This window comes from Apium graveolens, chromosome 7, assembly GCF_009905375.1.
Source record: "Apium graveolens cultivar Ventura chromosome 7, ASM990537v1, whole genome shotgun sequence".
Taxonomy (NCBI): domain Eukaryota; kingdom Viridiplantae; phylum Streptophyta; class Magnoliopsida; order Apiales; family Apiaceae; genus Apium; species Apium graveolens.
This window is the reverse complement of record NC_133653.1, coordinates 32,372,822-32,394,085: the sequence shown is the minus strand read 5'-3', so window position 1 is coordinate 32,394,085 and position 21,264 is coordinate 32,372,822.

Below are 21,264 nucleotides of genomic sequence, written 5' to 3'. Positions count from 1 at the left end.
AAATTAAAACGGGTTGTTGGATCAATTTCGGGTTAATAAATAGGGTTCGGTTGGCCAATTCTGGCTCCGAAATAATTTTAGAATAATTATCGAGCCTTGAAAATAATTTAGAATAATATTTTAAAGCTCGAAACTATTTTTCAGAATTTTTAAATCATTTTTAAATAATTAAATCTAATTAAATAATTAATTAAAATCAATTAATAATTAATTAAATTAATTAATCAATTAATTTTCGAATTAATTGACCAATTAATCAATTAGAAATTAACTGAAATTAATTAACTAATTAATTTAGATTTATTTGTGAATTAAAAATAATTTTCAGAATTAAAATAATAATTTTTAGAATTTTTAGAAATTAAAAATGAATTTTTATAATATAAATAAATAGGAAATATGATTTTTAAACATTTTTAAAACAGAAATCCAATTTTTGCAAAGTCTGGAAACTACAGGGACCAAACTGCATCGTTTTCAAAACTATAGGTACTAAACTGTAATTTTCCAGGGGGTCGCCGGAAAATAGTCGGGGATGGCCGGAGAACACGTTCCCGGCGTCCTCACCCCACCAACACCTCCAGATCACATCTACAGGTTACCAGGAACACAACCATGCAATCAATTCATCCTAACAATCCCTGAGTTGACGGAAATTTGGCCGTGAAATTTTCCAGTTTCCGGCGAACATCGGAAAACTTCAAAACACAACTCCCTTCTCTACAGACCTCGTTGGTTCATGAAACTTATACGACTAGATTACAAATTTCACAGAGAACACAACCCACTATAACACAACATCAATCTATCACAGAATAAGAAACCCCCAAATTTCAATTAAGAACATTCATACGGGTTATAAACCCTAATTTTAAAATTCGAAAATCAAACTCAAATTTGAACACGTTATTGAATTCCAAATCAGACGTATGACATATGAAAATCATCAGGAAAACAAGCTCTACAACATGCAATCATCAAATCATACAAACAATCATCCGAACAAAAATTCATATTTTTAATAAAATAAATTCGAAAATAAATAAATTTTTAGAAAAATAACCTTGATTTCTGCAGGTGTATGGATTACAGAATCTGGTAGAGCTCTTCAAGACCTTCAGATTGGTTACTCGAGCTTTCCAAACCGAATTCAATAACACCTCCAAATGCTTGTTTGATTCTTAGAACAGTTTTAGGAAATTAGGGTTTTTCTTTGAAAATTATATAATTATCTGTCTACAAATGATTTTGATACGAAATAAATTACGGTAAAAGGCTATTTATAATTACGGAAAATTAGTATCACGTTGGATCATTCCGGATATAAAACGGTACGTTTATTTGTAAAAACTGATCCAAACGGTATCGGTTTTCGGGATAATTATCCAAATCAGTACAATTTGTACTGCGGTCTTGGTCTCAGCGCCTGGTTACACGTATTACGAAGTGATAATTGTGATAGTTTAATAAAAAGCTCCCGTTTATCGAAAATACGGGTTTTATTGATTTACCGAAACGAATATTGTATCGAAAATGTTGCGCCGGGACCCGCGCAGGACAAACCGTACGCCGGATCGAAAAAGTCGAAACATGGAATATGCTCGGAATATTACAATTAGGTTAGGAAGGAGTTCTCGAAAGAGTTTTGGGTTCCAAAAACGTAACAACGGTTGACGTCGGTTGGTTCCCGTTTTTATAAAATAGATTTTAATTACCCGGAAAAAGATTTTAGAAATTTCAGATGATTCTTATAAATCCATAAACCAACATAAAAATAATTAGGAAGATATGACAATTATCTATATTTTATTTTGGACATATAAAAATTAAAATACTCAATTAATATTATTTTTGAATATTCAAGTACAGATAACACTTAACATTTAACTCACAGAATAGATACTGAACACACATAATAATTATATAATAGCAAAAATAATTACACGATATATCCCGGATATTACATGTCATATGACTGATTTGAAGTTCAATAACATGTGCAAAATTGAGTCTAATTTTCGAATTTGGAAATTAGGGTTTATAACCCGTATGAATGTTCTTAATTGAAATTTAGGGCTTTTTGTTCCAGGGGTTATTAGATGTTCTAGATGGGTGAGTTTTGTTCCCCTTGAAATTTGCAATCGATTGGTGTATAGCTCGTTAACAGACGATCCCTGGTTTGAAGGGAGTTGTCATTTGAAGTTTACGTCGAGTTCGCCGGAAACCGACGAACTTCTCGGCCAATTTCCGGCCAACTCAGGGGTTATTAGATTGATTTGATTGCATGGTTGTGTTCCCAGTGTTGAGTAGATTAAATCTGGAGCTTGTGGAGGTGTGAGGATTCCAGGAACGCCGTCTCCGGCGAGACATGGCATTTTCCGGCGACCGGGGGGGTGCAAAATTGCACTTTAGTCCCTATTATTTTGAAAACGATGAAGTTCAGTCCCTTTAGTTTGTAAACTTTGAAAAAATAGGATTCCTGTTTATAAATTATTTAAAAATCATATTTCCTATTTATTTTAATTATAAAAATTCATTTTTAATTATTAAAAATTTCAAAAATTATTATTTTAATTCCAAAAATTATTTTAAATTCAAAAATAAATCTGAATTAATACATTGACTGGTCCAAACAAATCCATGTGAAGCAGTTGCAAATGCTCTTCAATTCTTGAATCAAGTTTCTTCCTGAATGATGCTTTAATCTGCTTCCCTTTTTGGCAGGCATCACACAGTCCATCCTTAGAAAACTCCACTAGAGGAATTCCTCTGACCAGTTCTTTTTTTACTAGCTCATTCATGGTCTTGAAGTTTAAATGGGATAGCTTCTTGTGCCATAGCCAACTTTCATCCTGACTTGCTTTACTGAGAAGACAAGTTATAGATTCTGCATTAGATGAGTTGAAATCAGCTAGGTATACATTTCCTTTTCTCACACCAGTGAGAACCATTTTGTTGCTTCTTTTATTAGTCACAACACAGGCTTCTGAGTTGAAGGTTACTGAATTGCCATTATCACAAAGCTGGCTAATACTCAACAGATTGTGTTTGAGACCATCCACTAAAGCAACCTCCTCAATGATGACATTGTCCTTTGAAATCAAGCCATATCCCACAGTATAACCCTTACTGCCATCTCCAAAAGTAATACTTGGGCCGACTTTCTCCTTAAACTCTGTGAGCAGGGTAGAATCACCAGTCATGTGTCTTGAACAACCACTATCCAAGTACTAAAGATTCTTTTTGTTTCCCTGCACACATCAAAATCAAATCAAGTTGATTTTGGTACCCAAGTTTCCTTGGGTCCTGCCTTGTTAGCTTTCTTTTTCTGTTTCTTAGGCTTTATTTCATTTGACTTGGGAATTTTAGATTCATCCTTAGTCATTTGAGTTGGGCCTTTGAAACCATTCAATGCAACAGAATTATCATGCATATTATGACTAACAGGAAATGGCATGCTATGTGTAAACATGTTATTCCAGTAAGGCATGCTAAATGGCATTTGTGGCATACTATATGCAGCATAATAAGGATTAGGTGCAAATGGCATATTAGCAAACTGTGCTTTCATGTTCTGTGTAGACATAACATTAACAGACATAGGAGGCATGGCATTCATGTTAGGAAATTGAGGTTGCACAAACATGAAAGTAGGCATGGTAGATTTGTAATTAACAGACAGATGATTTACACTACCACACTTGACACAGATTTTTCTGGAAGCATATTTATCAGGTGTGTAGTTATTGTGTTTGTTAATCCCTACTTTACCGTTCCTATTATTTTTCCTTTTAGTCTCTGTTTTTACCTCAATCTTTTCAAGTCTGTCATTTAACTGTTTGACAGTCATGTGACCAACATTAGCCTTTTTCCCTTTCTTAATTTGACTCGACTCTCCTGAAACAAAGTTCTTTGAAACAGACCCATACTTCTCATTCAGCTTAACTAGTTTGGCCTTACTGATGGGCTTGCTCACAGCCGACGCATGATGATTTTCATCATTCGACGGATAACACTTTTTGTTATCCGATGGATGATCCTCGTCATCCGTCGAGTCTACATCTGTTAGCAGTCCATCTACCAAATTAGGTTCTAGTTTCTCTTTGTTCTTTTTCCAGGCTTCATCACAGAAAGACTCAATTCCTTGAACTTTGGTGATTTGAGCATGGACATCCCTGGATGTTTTCCATGCCTTAATCACCTCTTGTTCCCGCTCGAGCTGCTTCTTCAAAATTTCTTCCTTTTTTAAGGACTCAGTTAATTCCTCCTTGGAAATCTTACACTCAATTCTTAATTTCTCAAAATCAATAAACTGAGACTCAAGCACATTATTCCTCTCACTTAAAAACAAATTGTTTTCTTTGATTTTAGCATTTTCTTTAGTAAGAGACTTAAGTGTAACACATAGATGATATAACTCTGTAGACATGTCATTAATGGCATCATTACACTCAGCTTTAGATAAATGTGCAAGGTTTGTAGTAATTACCTGATTGCTTGAGGAACTTGTTTCTGTCTCATCAGACTTGGCCATTAGGGCTAGATTGACATAGCTGACATCTTCATCTTCATCCAGACCATCTGCTGCCCAGTCATTTTCTTGTGTAATAAAAGCCCTTTCCTTTTGCTTGAGTAGATCAAAGTATTTTTGCTTATAATCCACAGACTCAAACTTTTTCTTACTGGAATCTGACTTCCTACACTCACTGGCAAAATGCCCTGCCAAGCCACATTTGAAACATTTGAATTTTGATTTATCCACCATGTTTCTATTTGGCTTGGCTGCTCCAAAGTTCTTCTTGAACTTGAGCTTGGCAAATATCCTGGAAAGAAAAGCTAGGTGCTCATCAAAGTCCTCCATGTCATCTTGGCTCAATGAATCTTCACTTTCTACTGCAAGCCCCTTGCCCTTGTTCTCACAGACCCTTGAAGTTGATTCAACAACTTCCATCTTCACTTCCTTCTCCTTTTCCAACTCAGCAACTAGTGCAATGGATCCTCCTTTCTTCTTTCCTCTCTCCATCATTTCATCCTACTCTATTTCAAGCTCATAGGTTTTCAGGATGCCATACAGTCTCTCCAAAGTAAACTTCTTATAATCCTGTGAGTTTCTTAATGAGACTGTCATTGGTTTCCATTCTTTTGGAAGAGATCTAAGGAATTTCAGATTGGAGTCTTTTGTCTGATAGACTCTTCCATGCAACTTTAGAGCATTTAGTAGTTTCTGAAACCTACTAAAGATGTCGGTGAGAGACTCACTTTCTTCATTATGAAAATGCTCATATTGCTGAATCAGGAGCTGCATCTTGTTTTCTCTAACTTGCTTAGTGCCATCACAAATGATCTGTATTGTATCCCAAACTTCCTTGGCAGTTTTGTAGTTGATAATGTTGTCAAACATATCTCCATCAACTCCATTAAACATGATATTCATGGCCTTTTTATCCTTCCTGACTTGTTCAATGTCAGGATCAGACCATTCATGCCTTGGCTTGGGGACTGATGGCTCGTTTCCTGTTGCAGCTCTCATTGGAACATGAGGGCCTCTTTCTATGCAGTCCACATAGGCCTCATCTTGAGAAAGCATGTGAAGATGCATCTTTACCTTCCAATGATGGTAATTATCTTTATCCAGAAAAGGAATCTTGACTCCAACATCCTTCTTGTTCATCTTGCTATACTGTTTTGATCTTTAAACTCTTTGTAAGTTAAGAGCTTGCTCTGATACCAATTGTTAGTCCCTTAACAATATGACAAGAATTACAGAAGGGGGGTTGAATGGAATTCTTGAAACTTTTTCTTGAAATAAAATGTTCTAACTCAAATATAAATATAAGTGTATTGATTAGCAAAATGCGGAATAAAACTTAAGTGAATCAAGACACAAGTAATTAAAAACAAGAGTCTTTAAAAACTTTCTGGTGGATTTGAATGATTCCACCAGAGATATATATTATATATCGAGAGAACCCTGTGTGCAAATATGCTCACAGCTGCTTACAAATATTGAACTACTGAGAATACAGAGAAATGCTAATAATTCTTCTTACAAATGTAGCTCTTGTTGTGTTCCCAGATCTGTGTTTCTATTTGCTACTTCTTGGTTTATATATATTACCAAGATTACAAAGTCAAAAGACAGGATCATTACAAAAACTATCGGGTCTAATACTTTGCTACTTTGTTCTCTATTACCCAGTTAATAGGCTTCCTCATTCCATTTGCATACACTTCGATGCATGTGACTATGCTGTCACTGTCAACTGATATTTGAATTCTTTATCCGTTGAGTACATGATCATCCGTCGAGTTTATGATCATCCGTTGATGGCTTTATTGATCATCCGTCGACTGCTATATTGAACATCCATTGATAGCCATTTGATCATCCGTCGATGGCTTTGTTAATCATCCGTCGGTAGCTATTTTGGCACTTGACTTCAATTCATTTATGCAGAATTACAAGACATCATCTATGTACAATTAATCAACCTATTCTGCATATCTAGTTAAAGTCAACATGACTTATATGCTACTACATAATCTATACAAAGGTGTATGCAGAAATGTGCTACAGACTCATTATTACATAAGCTACTCACTCGATGGATAATAAGTCATCATCCGTCGGGACTATAATGAGTTATCCGTCGGGACTATAATTCTTATCCGTCGAGTGCTATATTATTTCACTAAGTAAAATCTACTTAGGTGTTTTGTTCATGTAATCATCAAGTACACAACATATGCACAACAATCTCCCCCAATTTATGTCTACTAGAATTGTAGCCATAAATTAAGAGATACTTGATGATAACAAAACACCCTAAACATACAACTTTAAAAGAAAATAGATAATATTGAAAAGTGCTTCAAATAACAAAATGTACAAAGTTTAGCTCACAGTCATTTTCAAGATGCTCCTCTAGCCTGAGCAGATTTATCTAGTTTCTTGAAGGTCTGGATCTTCTTCCAAACTTTCTGTTATTTTCATCAATCTGATTTTGGAGCTGCCTGTGGAATTCCAGTTCATCAGATTCTGAGAGATTTAGCTTTCCTTGCATTTCCAAAATAGTCTCATTGCTAGAGATGCTCAATTGGTCTTCTAATCTGAAGAATCTTCTCACAACTTTGTCATCTATGAACTCCATCAGCCAGTAGGGCCTTAGATGCACTCTTCTCCCTGTGTAAGGGATGATTAGAGTCTTTGGGAGTGCATCTTTAGCTCTAACACTCCTTAGTTCTTCAATATTCTTCAATACTAGTCTTCTTGCAGTGACATTGAACCTAAAGTTCTTCTTGAAGGATGAATAAACTTTAATCAATACAACTTGCTCTTGAAGAATCCTGTGAAGTGGCCACTGGATCTCCTTTCCTCCTTTGTACTTGAACACTAACCTTTCAGGTAGGTTTCTGTATGCATCAATACCTCTTACTTCATCTAGTTCATCTAGATAGAGATTCAGATCAGAAAATTCTTTGATATCACACAAGTACAGATAGTCTCCCCTATTGACTTTGGGCTGAGCTTTGACTATAGATTTGGATTTGAGAGGTGACAGCTTCACTTTCTTGACTGCTCTTGACTTTGTCCTCTTTGGCTTGCTAAGGATTGGTAGATTAAAGTCTGGAATTGGTATGTTCTCCCATTCTATTGGCTCATCCTTGGGCACAATAGGTTCACCATGAATATTCTTGTAGGGATCCACCACCCTTATGTCTTCAAATACCACAGAGGGCTTTGTTGCTTGAGTTGTAGCTGGTGTGGATTCCTTAGGAAATTGATCTTCCAATTCCTTGTCAAAAATATCCAGTCTCCTTTTAGTTCTTTTAGCCAATTCTTTCTTTCTTGGATATTTCTTCTGTTCTTCAACTTGCTTCCTTGATTCAGTAGCTTCAGATCGTTGAGAGGGAATTTGTTGTGATGAATTTACAGCATGTAGCTTGGCCAAGATAACAATATGCTCTCTCTTCTGTTTAGCCTTTTTAGCATCTAGAGCAGCCTGCTTCTTTTCCTGCTTCAATCTAGCTTTTTCTTCTCTCTTTGCTTGAGCAAATTGAGGGTGTCCAGCCACCACACAAATTTCTTTCCCATTTCTGAAAATCTTAGCAATCCTCCCTTTAGAAGCTGAATCAGCTGGATCTTTATAGAAGGCAATTGATCTTGATATAAGCTTCTTCTCATCAGGCTTGGGTGTCACATACACAGTGTCTAAGGGGTTCTTCAAAGATGATTTTGAGAAGTTTGCCCTTGGTTTAAGAATCATTTCAGCCTTTGGAGACTTGATGCAGGAAGATTGTCCTATTTCCAGATAGTTCATGCTCATCTCATTCACACTAATTTGCTTGACTTGAGAGTGATGGGTGGCTGACTTAACTGGCTCCTTGACAAGTTCAAACTTCTTCTATATCTCCTCATCAATCTTCTCCCAGTTGACCAATCTCAACTTTTCTTTCTCAACAACTTTCAAGTTGGCTGCTGCTGCTTGAATCAGATCTATACCATATGTGACTGGTGGCTTTGAGATAGTAATTGAAGGCACAATTACTTTACTAATTTGTATCTGAAGCTTCTCCCCCTCACTTGGTCCTTTCTCCCCCTTTTTGTTATCATCAAGTTGAGCTGTGGAGGGGGTTTGAGCCGCCACCAGTTTTTGAAGTAGATTAGTTTGTTGGGCTTGATGGAGATGAATGGCAGTCAAAGATGCTTCCATGGCTGACATTCTTGTATCCAAGGCATCTATCTTGGTTGAAAGATCATAATTTTTCCTTAATTGCCTCTTGATGTCAAGCATTATAGCTTCTGGAAGTTTAGAATCTATCTTATCTGAAATAGCCTTCTTCATCTCCTCAATATCACCCTTCATAAAATCCACATCTCTAGCATGCTGGAGGCCTTGTATTTGCTGAAGTTGCAGGGAGGCAAGATGTGCCTGAAGGAGCTTCTTGGTGCTTGCATTGGTAGTGCTTTGAAGAGCAGTATTTGTCTGATTGATTAACTGGATCAGGGTTGTCTTGAAGTAATGCTCATCACAGTTCTTTGAGAATGCCCATGATGGCATACTTGACCTTGAGCTTGAGCCTACTTCTCCCCCTATGTCCATTGCTTCATCCTCACTATCCCAACTCCCATCTCCAAAGAAATCAGTTGAACCCCCAGTCTTATAGTCCACATCACCAGCTGTAGAAGGCAAAGCTGTGATGGCATCCTTAGCCCTTTGCATAGACTAGGTGGTATGCACCAGATTGAGCATCCTTTCTGCATTGTCATTGCCCTGTTCAGCTAGAATTTGATAAGCTGGAACAGGGTGAGTAAATGCCTCAGCGTCAAGAAAAGTAGAATCTATAACAGCTTTAGGATGCTGAGATAGTCCTTCCTGAAGGGTTTTTAGCACATAAACGCAACGAAAACGTAAATTTAAATATTAAAAAAAACCGAAACCCTCCGCAGGATCCATGCAAAAAATAATATTTAATTCGTAGTTCAGTATGTTTACCTTAAGAAGCTTTACGTTAATGGAAAGATGGAGGTCTTTAATAGCGATCCAAGAATGACGAGCGGAGATCCCTAGCAGCTGCTCCTCAACTGTGAAGCACTCCACCGGTATCCACCAAGAGATCAATGTAATGGAGGAGGAAGGGGTGGGAGAATTAGGGTTTTCTTAACTTTTCAGGTCGAGGCAAAATAAGGGTTTATAATAGTATATTTATAGGCAAACTTTTCAGCTGAAAATTTTGTCATAACATATTATTATTATTAACCCTTTATTCTTATTAACCTATTAACTAATAATTAAAACACCTTTTAATTATTAATCTTTTTTCTAAACACTTTGGAAATAATTCTCTCACTTGATTTAATTTCCAAAATTAAATTCTCAATTAATAATATTAAGAACTTTTCTTAATTAATTTATAATTAATTAAATCTTATTTAATCAATTATTAAATTTGCTAATTAATTATTTATTTCATAAATAAATAATTACCAACCATTATTAATTAATTCCTCCACCATTAAATCATTCTCTTTTATGCTGTGACCCTGTAGGTTCAATATTAAGCCGGTAGTAGAAATAAATAATAATAAAACTATTTTATCATTATTTATATAAATTCTCTAATTCATTAAATATGATTAATTAATTAATCATATTTATTCTACATCGTGAGGGATACTTCTCAACATATCTCGACTATCCGGATAATACGAATTCACTGCTTAGAATACCAAGAACCCATTCAGTGAGTAGTTACCGTACAATCAATTCCTTCCACCCTGCAATGTCACGATTAAATACAAGGCATGGAACTTGTGTCAAGCCTATCTTATTTAATCATTTGCTTTCCCATTCACTATGCTTAGTTCTATTTAATGTAAATTAGAAACTCCTTTCTAATTTCATTCACTCTGGCCAGAGATTCCTGAACTAGCATAAGTGGATCAGCATTGAACATTCTCTTCCTTTACTGGAAGGGGTAGATCCTTTATTGATCATTCACTATCTTTGTGTACAAATTCCTATACCCAGTAGAGCCCTTATAATTGTCCCTGGAGACTAAGAACTAAACCAAAGCATAGTTCAGTGTACACAAGATGACTATGATGACCTCAAGTCTAAGGATACTTGTACAACTGTCACTATGTGAACAACTACTGACACATGAGTGAACTCCATCAGTTGTTCAGTTAAGTGAGTCATGTTCAGTGAACTTATTCTATAATAAGCACCTACATACTAGCTATAATGTCACCACACAAATGTCTATGAGAACATACATCCTTCATAATGAAGCAAGCATAGTATGTACCGATCTTTGCGGATTACCAATTACCAGGTAGTAATCCTACGACCAGGAAATATTTAAGTTTAGAGTTATCATCTTTTAGGTCTCATTATTATGATCTCATCATAATCCATAAAAGCTTTACTCTAAACTATGGTATATCTTATTTAAACACTTAAAAAGATAAATCTCGCAATAAAACCAAAACAAATCTTTTATTAATATCAATGAAATCAAAACAAATTACATAAAAGTTATTCCTAAATCCTCATACATGATTGGACTTAGGACACATCTCTTTCAATCTCCCACTTGTACTAAAGCCAATCATTCTGGTATCTAATACCCATCTTGTCTTTATGACGATCAAAGTGACTTTGAGAAAGTGGCTTTGTGAGTGGGTCTTCTACGTTGTTATGTGTGTCAACTCTCTCAATCTTGACATCTCCTCTTTCAATACAATACAAGAAATGTTACCACGCTCCCACTAACCTTTTTGTAGACACATGGTTCATCTATGTTTTTGATAAAACCAAACTCTTTGATTGTCTCATCAAAACGGATGTTCCATCTACGAGAAGCTTGCTTTAAACCATATATGGTTCGCAGCAGCTTACACACTAGGTGTTCATTACTCTTGGAAAGAAAACCCTCTGGCTGTGTCATATACACTTCCTCTTCAAGTTTCCCATTGAGGAAGACCGTTTTCACGTCCATTTCCCAGATCTCATAGTCGTAGTAAGCAGCAATCGCAAGCAAAATCTGAATTGATTTTAACAGGGCTACATGCAAAAAAGTTTCATCAAAGTCAATCCCTTGCCTTTGTCTGAATCCTTTTACCACGAGCCTGGCCTTATAGGTCTCCACCTGGCCATCTGCTCCAATCTTTCTTTTGTATACCCACTTGCACCCAATAGGCTTAACACCTTCAGGCGCCTCAACCAGAGTCCATACTTGGTTGGTATACATAGATTCCATTTCGGATTTCATGGCACTATGCCATTTCTCTGAGTCAACACTACTCATAGCCTCATTATAGGTCACAGGGTCGTCATCATCAATGATTGACAACTCATTGTCATTCTCAATGACAAGGCCATAAAACCTCTCAGGTTGGCGAGACACTCTCCCTGACCTATGAATGGGCTGTTCCACAGAAGGTTGTTCAGTCTGAACAGGTGTTTCCACTTGATCCTTAGTAGTTTGTGCTTCTTGAACTTCATCAAGTTCAATTTTGCTCCCACGGTTTCCTTCAAGGATAAACTGCTTTTCCAAGAAGGTAGCATGTCTGGAGATAAACACCCGATGATCGGTGTAAAAGTAATACCCTAAAGTCTCTTTAGGATATCCCACAAAATTACATTTTACGGATCGAGATTCCAGCTTATCTGGGTCAACTTTCTTGACATAAGCTGGACATCCCCAAATCTTAATGTGTTTAAGACTCGGTTTCCTTTCTTTCCATATCTCATATGGAGTTTGAGGAACAGATTTGGAAGGCACCTTATGTTAGATATATTTGATAATGTCATGGCTAATATGATATATGTTTAGTTTTCAGATCTTACTTAACAGGACAAATCAGTACTTAACTGGGAATCAGTACTTATACTGGAAGTCAGGACTTAAGGATATCAGTACTTATATTATCAGGAGATAATCATCAGAAGTTGGATATCAGAACTTAAGTGTTGAAGGATGATTAGATAAGGAAAGTAGCTGATTAAAGGAAAGAAGATCGAGATAAACATAAGAAGAGATATGCATGAAGAAGGAGTTCCGTGAAGAATGGAATGCTTGGAAGAAAAGATATCTGATTGATATATTTTAGGAAGCAGAATTATATTCCATATCAATTAGCGATTATCTTGTAACTGTGTAGTATATAAACACAGACATAGGGTTTACACTACAAGTGTTATAATATTCGAGAAGATTATTCATTGTAACCCTAGCAGCTCTCGTGATATTTGTTCATCACTGAGAGGTAACAGTTCTATACTGTAACAAAGTTTATTGTTTCAATAAAGTTTGTTTTCTGTTACTTAAGATATTAAAGTTCGATTTGATTGTATTATACACTATATTCACCCCCTCTACAGTGTGTGTGACCTAACAAGTGGTATTAGAGCTTATCTGTTAACACACATACAGTTAAAGATCCAAACACAATCATGTCTGACACAGAAACTCCAACTAAGCCTACCAAAACTGAAGAACCACCAAAGACACAAATTCAGAGTCGGTATAAGACCATCAGAGTTCCCATACTGAGACAATCTGAATATCCTATATGGAAGGTGAGGATGACCATGTTCCTGGAAGCAACAGATCCAGAATATCTTGATAGAATCAAGGAAGGGCCTCACAAACCAACCAAGCTCACTGTTGCAGTTGCAGGTGAAGCAGCAAAGACTGTACCAAAGGAGAAGAGTGATTATACTGCTTAAGATATAGCATCAATTGCTAAGGATGCTAAGGTACGACACTTACTGCATAGTGCCATTGATAATGTAATGTCAAACAGGGTAATTAACTGCAAGACTGCTAAAGAGATATGAGATGCTCTGGAAACAAGGTGTCAGGGAACTGATATGATTAAAAAGAACAGGAAGACAATACTCACTCAAGAGTATGAACACTTTGATTCAAAGGCTAATGAATCATTGACTGATTTATATGGTAGATTTGTCAAACTCTTGAAGGATTTGTCATTGGTTGATAAGGAATATGATCTTGAAGATTCAAACCTTAAATTCCTGTTAGCTCTTCCTGAATGTTGGGATTTGAAGGCAACAACAATAAGAGACAACTACAATCTTGATGAAACAACTCTTGATGAAACTTATGGAATGCTCAAGACTCATGAACTTGAGATGGAACAAAGAAGCAAGAGGAAAGGAGGAAAGTCAAGAACAGTTGCTCTTAAGGCTGAAGAAGAATCCCCCAAGGCAGCTACCTCAAGGAAAGACAAGGGTAAAGCTCTTTTCACAAAGTCTGATACTGAGTCATCAAGTTCTGAAAGTGATGATGACTCAGATTCTGAAAGCTTGCCTGAGACTTATGCTGATGAGGAGATGATGAAGCTGTGTGCTCTTATGGTGAAAGGGATTACAAAGATTGCATACAGGAAGTTCAGGAAGGGAAAGAAGTTTTCCAGGAAATGCATAAGTTCTGATAATAAGAATTTCAGAAAATCTGAAGGCAGAGGAGGAAAGTCTGATAGAGGAGATTATACCAATGTCAAATGCTATAACTGTGGTGAGAAAGGCCACATATCTCCTGATTGCAAGAAGGTAAAGGGTGACAAAGGCAAGGCTCTTGTCACAAAGCAGAAAAGCTGGACAGACACCTCAGACTCTGAAAGTGAGGAGAACTATGCATTGATGGCAAATGCTGATAAAGAAAGTGTTGAGAGCAGTTCTGAAACTGCTAAAACAAAGGTACCTCAGACTACTTATGCTTTTCATACTGATGATATTAATGAGTTGAGAAGATATCTTAAAACCATGTTTGTTAGTTATAGAGATCAAACTTTAACATGTGAAAGATTAACTTCTGAAAATCTTGCTTTTAAGAAAAGAAATGATTTCTTAGAAAAAGAGTTGGTTATGTTCCATCAAACTCAGAAGGATAGAGATGATGCTCTTTATGTTAGGGATGAAGTGCTAAAAATGAATGAATCTCTAAAAACTGAGTTAGAAAAGGAAAGAGAGATAATCAGGACTTGGACTAACTCTGGCAGAACAACTCAAAATTTGCTAAGTAGTGAAAATTGGAAAGAGGGCTTAGGTTATGGAGAGGATAAGAATGATAAAGGAACTGTAGAAATTAAGCCTGTTGTTAAGCAAAAGCCAAAGTTAAAACCTGTTAAGTTTGTAACTGAAAAGTCTGATAATGATAAATCAGAAGTTAGAGAGGGATTAAATTCTGACAAACTAAAACAGGAAAAGACAGCTGAAGTAAACATAGGCTTAATGACTAAGAAGCAGCTTAAGCATAAGCTGAAAGATGTTAAGAATGCAAATAAGGTAAAATCACCTAGGAAAAATAGGAATGGAAAGGAAGGTGTGAATAAAAGCAATGATTATAAACCTGTTCCTGATGCTCCTAGGAAAACATGTCACAACTGTGGAAGTTCTAACCATCTGGCTTCTTTTTGCAGGAAAAATAAGAACATTAACTCCTTACCCTCAAAATCAGGAGTTAAGAGTCAGTCTGTTAGATATAAACCACAAAATCCTTGTTTTCATTGTGGTAGTTTATGGCATTCCATTTATACTTGTAAGGAATATCATAGTTTGTACTATGATTATTATCAAATAAAACCTTCTTTGAAGAAAGTTTCCATTATTCCTTCTAGTGTAAATTCTGATTCAAAGTCTGATAGTGTAAGTTCTGATAAGAAAAATGTTGACATAAACTCTGATGCTAAATCCGCTGCAAATGTTAACAAACTTAATAAGGCCAAAGGATCCAAGCAAGTCTGGGTCCTTAAAACTAATCATTAGTGGTCTTTGTAATTGCAGGGCAACAGGAAAAATATCCTAGTTCTGGACAGTGGATGCTCAGGACATATGACTGAAAATAAAGTCCTGCTATCAGACTTTGTGGAGAAAGCTGGCCCAAGTGTTTCTTATGGAGATGGCAACATTGGAAAAACATTGGGATATGTCAATATCAATCTTGGGAATGTCATCATTAAAGAAGTAGCTCTGGTCTCAAGACTAAAACACAATCTGCTGAGTATAAGTCAAATCTGTGATAGAGGTTATCATGTTGATTTCTTTGAAGAACACTGTGAAGTTGTGAGTAAATCTAAAGGCAAAGTTGTTCGGAAAGGATACAGGCGTGGTAACATTTATGAAGCTAAGCTTTCAACAAGTACTGATGGTTCTGCAATCTGTCTAATGAGTAGAGCATCAATTGAAGAAAGCTGGAATTGGCACAAGAAACTCTCTCATTTAAATTTCAATAATATAAATGAACTGGTCAAGAAAGATCTTGTGAGAGGACTGCCAAAGTCAGTATTTGCTCCTGATGGCCTCTGTGATTCTTGTCAGAAGGCCAAACAAAGAAAATCTTCATTCAAAAGCAAGATTGAATCATCAATTCTTGGGCCTTATCATCTAATACATGTTGATCTATTTGGTCCAGTAAATGTCATGTCTATTGCAAAGAAGAAATATGCATTGGTCATAGTGGATGAGTTCACTAGATACACATGGGTGTATTTCTTGCACACAAAAAGTGAAACTGCATCTATCTTGATTGATCATGTCAAACATCTGGATAAATTGGTCAAAGATTCTGTGAAAACCTTAAGGAGTGATAATGGCACTGAGTTCAAGAATTTGATAATGGAAGAGTTCTGCAAAAACCATGGAATAAAGCAGGAATTTTCTGCTCCTGGAACTCCACAGCAAAATGGAGTTGTTGAAAGGAAGAATAGAACTCTCATTGAAGCTGCACGTACAATGCTTGAAGAAGCAAAGCTTCCAACCTATTTCTGGGCTGAAGCTGTGCAGACTGCTTGTTTTACTCAAAATGCAACACTCATTAACAAGCAAGGAAAAACACCATATGAGATGGTGAAGAATAAGAAGCCAAATCTAAAGTACTTTCATGTATTTGGATGCAAGTGTTTTGTTCTCAAGACTCATCCGGAACAGCTATCCAAGTTTGATCTTATAGCTGATGAAGGAATCTTTGTTGGATGTCCACTTTCCACAAAAGCCTTCAGAGTCTATAATTTGAGAACAAAAGTGGTCATGGAATCTATCAATGTCTCCTTTGATGACAAGAAGATTACTGGTCTTGAAGATTTTATTGACCATGATCAGCTGAGATTTGAAAATGAAGACTCAAATTCTGATACTGAAAATCCTGACAGTCTAAATCCTGATACTGTAAATTCTGATGGATTAAACTCTGATGTTATTGAAACTGTGGTGACTACGCCAAAGGAAGATGCACCTGTGCAGGGGGAGCATACTCAAGATCTTACCACATCTCAAGAAACATCAGAACATACGTCTGGATCTTCAAGTTCTGATAAGCCAAGTTCTAATAGTGCTGAAAATCTAAATTCTGAAGAATCCAACTCAGAGAGCATAGTTTCAGGGGGAGCATCAGAAAATGAAAATGAAGACAACATGGATCATGGGGGAGCATCCAGTTCTAGAGAAAACCTTCCATTTGCAAGGAAGTGGACAAAATCACATACACCTGATTTGATAATTGGAAATCCTGATGCAAGTGTCAGAACTAGAACAGGTACTTTAAACGAATGTCTTTTCAATTCTTTTCTCTCTCAGACTGAGCCAAAGAAAGTGGAAGAAGCTCTTCAAGATGCTGATTGGGTGCAAGCAATGCAGGAAGAGTTAAATGAATTTGAAAGAAACAAAGTCTGGACCCTAGTGCCAAGACCAAAGAATAGATCTGTTGTTGGTACAAAGTGGGTATTCAGAAACAAAACTGACAGTGATGGCATAATTACAAGGAATAAGGCAAGGCTGGTTGCAAAAGGATATTCTCAACAGGAGGGAATTGATTATGATGAAACATTTGCACCAGTTGCTAGGTTAGAAGCCATAAGGATATTTTTGGCTTATGCTGCTCACAAAAAGTTTACTGTCTTTCAAATGGATGTGAAAAGTGCTTTTCTCAATGGAGAATTGGAGGAGGAAGTATATGTTGAACAACCTCCAGGCTTTGTAGACTCCAAACATCCAAATTATGTCTACAGGCTTGATAAAGCACTTTATGGACTTAAGCAAGCTCCTAGAGCATGGTATGAGACTTTAGCTCAGTTTCTTCTGGAAAGTGGATTCAACAGAGGAACAATAGACAAAACACTGTTCTACCTCAACCATGGAAAGGACTTACTTCTGGTCCAGATTTATGTTGATGATATCATTTTTGGGTCTACAAATGACAGAATTTGCAAGAAGTTTGCCAAAATGATGCAGTCAAGGTATCAGATGAGTATGATGGGGGAACTTAGCTATTTTCTGGGCCTTCAAGTCAAGCAGAATGAAGAAGGCACTTTTATTTGTCAAACTAAGTACACCAGAAACTTGCTGAAGAAATTTGGAATGCAAGATTGTTCAAGTGCATCCACTCCCATGGCCACTGCAACAAAACTGGATAAGGATACTGGTAAATTAGTAGATATTATTGATTACAGAGGTATGATTGGCTCTCTACTCTATCTAACTGCTAGTAAACCTGATATCATGTATGCTACCTGTCTTTGTGCAAGATTTCAAGCAGATCCAAGAGAACCTCACTTAACAGTTGTGAAAAGAATTTTTAAGTATCTTAAAGGAACAGCTGATCTGGGATTGTGGTATCCTAGAGAATCAGATTTTAAACTAATAGGTTACTCAGATGCAGATTTTGCAGGTTGCAAAATTGACAGGAAAAGCACAAGTGGAAGCTGCCAATTTCTTGGAGGCAGATTGGTTTCTTGGTTCAGCAAGAAACAAAAGTCAATTTCCACATCAACTACAGAAGCAGAGTATATTGCTGCAGGAAGCTGTTGTGCACAGATTCTTTGTGCACAGATTCTTTGGATGAAGAATCAGTTACTGGATTATGGGTTAACATATTTCAAAATCCCTATTTACTGTGATAATCAAAGTGCTATTGCTATGACAGGTAATCCAGTTCAACACTCTATGACAAAGTACATCAGCATCAGGTACCACTTCATAAAGGAACATGTGGATGAAGGTACAGTGGAATTGCACTTTGTTCCAACAGATCAACAACTAGCAGATATCTTCACATAACCATTGTGTGAAGCCACTTTTACAAGGTTGGTAAATGAACTTGGAATAGTTTCAGGTTCTTTCTCTAAATCTGCTTAGTCTTGTTATGTTATATCAGACTTTATGATCAGTATTTACAGAAATTAATCTCTTTGTGTATTCTGTGCTTAATTGACAAATGTGTTTAAGTACTGACTGTTGTCTGATATATGTTTCTAAACTTTGATCAGTGATATGTCTATTTGAGTAACTATTCTATCCTATGAGGATAACTGTGCTAGATGCTGACCTAGTAGTCTTCAATAAATAAATGATCCCATGTAAGTAGTAATTATTTCTGTGGAAATCTATTGACACAAGCAAAATTCTGATAATTGAGCTTAGTTGAGTTTACTTTGTTTATCTTATTACTAAGTCACAAATTAGAATAATGCTACTCATCTGTTAAGTTCTAATACTAGTAAATCTGCTGAATGCACTAAATGCTGATAAACCTCACTTATCAAAAGAAGAAGCAAAAGGATCAAAGAATAAAATCAGGTACTCCTTTGAGATCTAGAGTAAAAATGTGGAAGGGACGACCCAAGTGCATTGCTAGTATTAAGTAAATATGCATTAGAAAAGCAAAATATTTTCTTGGTGACTTTTCACACTCTAAGATTACTGGAGAAATACTCTGATAAAAGCATAAATTCTGATACGCAGTCGTGACTCACTTACACTGAGAAGCCACTGTGAAATGGAATTTAAAAAGATGCACAAAATTAGCACAAAATAGTTGAGGTGGACTCAAGCATGAACTCATTCAACAGTAGGTTTCAGAATAATGACAGCTCTTTAGTAAAGTTTTAGTTATGTCTTATTTCTAAGATGTACTGAAGTGACTTAGACTTTACTCTTTGTCTGACATTTAGCTTAATGCACACACTAATCACTCCATATGAATGATGAAAATTACTGTGGTGGTCTATGTTGTTTTAGATAAACAGTCATTGTGTCACTTTGCATAAATTCTGAGGACAAGTTCTGATTGCATGTTCTGATGATTAAGTTCTGAAGAATATAACTCAGAACTTTTATGAGAACTTACTAAGATAGGCATTCCTTTTTCGAGTTAAAAAATTATGTTCTGATGACTGTTAAGTTCTGATATAAGTCTAAGTTCTGATATTACAGTCTAATTCGTTACTTAACTTATCTGTGGATAAAATTTGATAACAGTCTCGGTTCAAACTAGAATATGTTGAAGTGGAAGATTAATAGTCACTATGGTTAGGGTTAATGGTATTCGTACTTGAGCAGTCAACTTTTACTTGCTTCTTGTGCGCATTAAACCATGTTCTCTCTTTCCAATGAATGTTTTTCTTTTTCCAAGTCTGGGGAGACGAGGTAGAATTAATTCTACCTGTCAACATTAAATTTCTTTGCATCTCCTGGCATTCTCCTGCCTATATAAGCAACCACTTCACATCAGCCTTCCCATCAAATCTTTTCTCACAAACTTACCTTCATACTTTTTCTATCACAAACACCATGGTCAGATACAACATGTTTTTGAACTACGAAATCTTCAATATGGAGCTAAGCTGTGCCGATTGGCAGCAAGAATGGCACGTCACTGCCATTCCTGATGAGATATGGGACTCTGTCCCACAGAAGGTACTCACCCACCTCCTGTTCTTCTATATGGATTACCATCGCCATCTGGAGCGATTGGAGGAGGAAAGGCTAGAAGCTCTCCGCCAGCAAGAGCGAATCATTCGACTCGCCATTCTGTTTGTCGAGAGTAGGAAGAAGAAATGATTTATTTTCTTATTCCTGTTTTTCTTCATCATCAGCCTTGCCCTGCTTCTTGAGCTAGGACAAAGGCTGTTGACGTTAGGTTTAGCAACTTAGGGAAATCTTGTACAAGTACTGATGTAATTTCAATTTCATGAATGTATTCACTTGATATATTAATGAAATTTGTTTTTGTTTCAAGATTTTGTCTCTAAGTTATTTTATAATGCATTGATAAATCCTGATTGCTATTCTGATGACCGTATAAATTCTGTTTTAATTTAAGTTCTGCTTTTACTTTATCAGTACTTACTCATCTGATTTATCTTGGTCATTTTCACTTGATTTAATTTCAGAATATTAATGTTGCAGTGAAAAATAATTAAATAAGTGGGAACGGTTTCAAATTTGCATTAAAACTGTTTCACCTTGATTAATGGACTATCTGGGTAAGTGGAACGGTTTTTCCTTGAAAAAAGGCAAGTGGGTAAGTAATGATTACTGTTTTCTCGAGCCCAGTAACTATCCGTTATTACTGCATGTCTGACAGGTGTCCAACGGTAACATTTTTTTTTGGGTATAAGTAAGATAGAGAGAAGATTTTTTAATCTTTTATTTTCTTTCATACTTTTTCTCTATTTGCTTTTACTCTCCTTCTTCTTCTCACATTGGTTTTTCATACAGACATTTTATCAAACACCTAACAGGCACTCTTACATATAAATTTTTCACATGGCACCTAAGGATTTAATCATTGATGGAGCTAAATTTGTTCCAAACAACTATGCTGCAATTCTTGATCATGCTGAAGCTCCATCTGAATTGCATTTTGTGCAAGATCTTCTTGCACACAGTGAGATTGGGTATGCATTGACCCAACCTTCAGTCTTTTCGAGCCAACAAGTTCTGACATTTTGGCGGA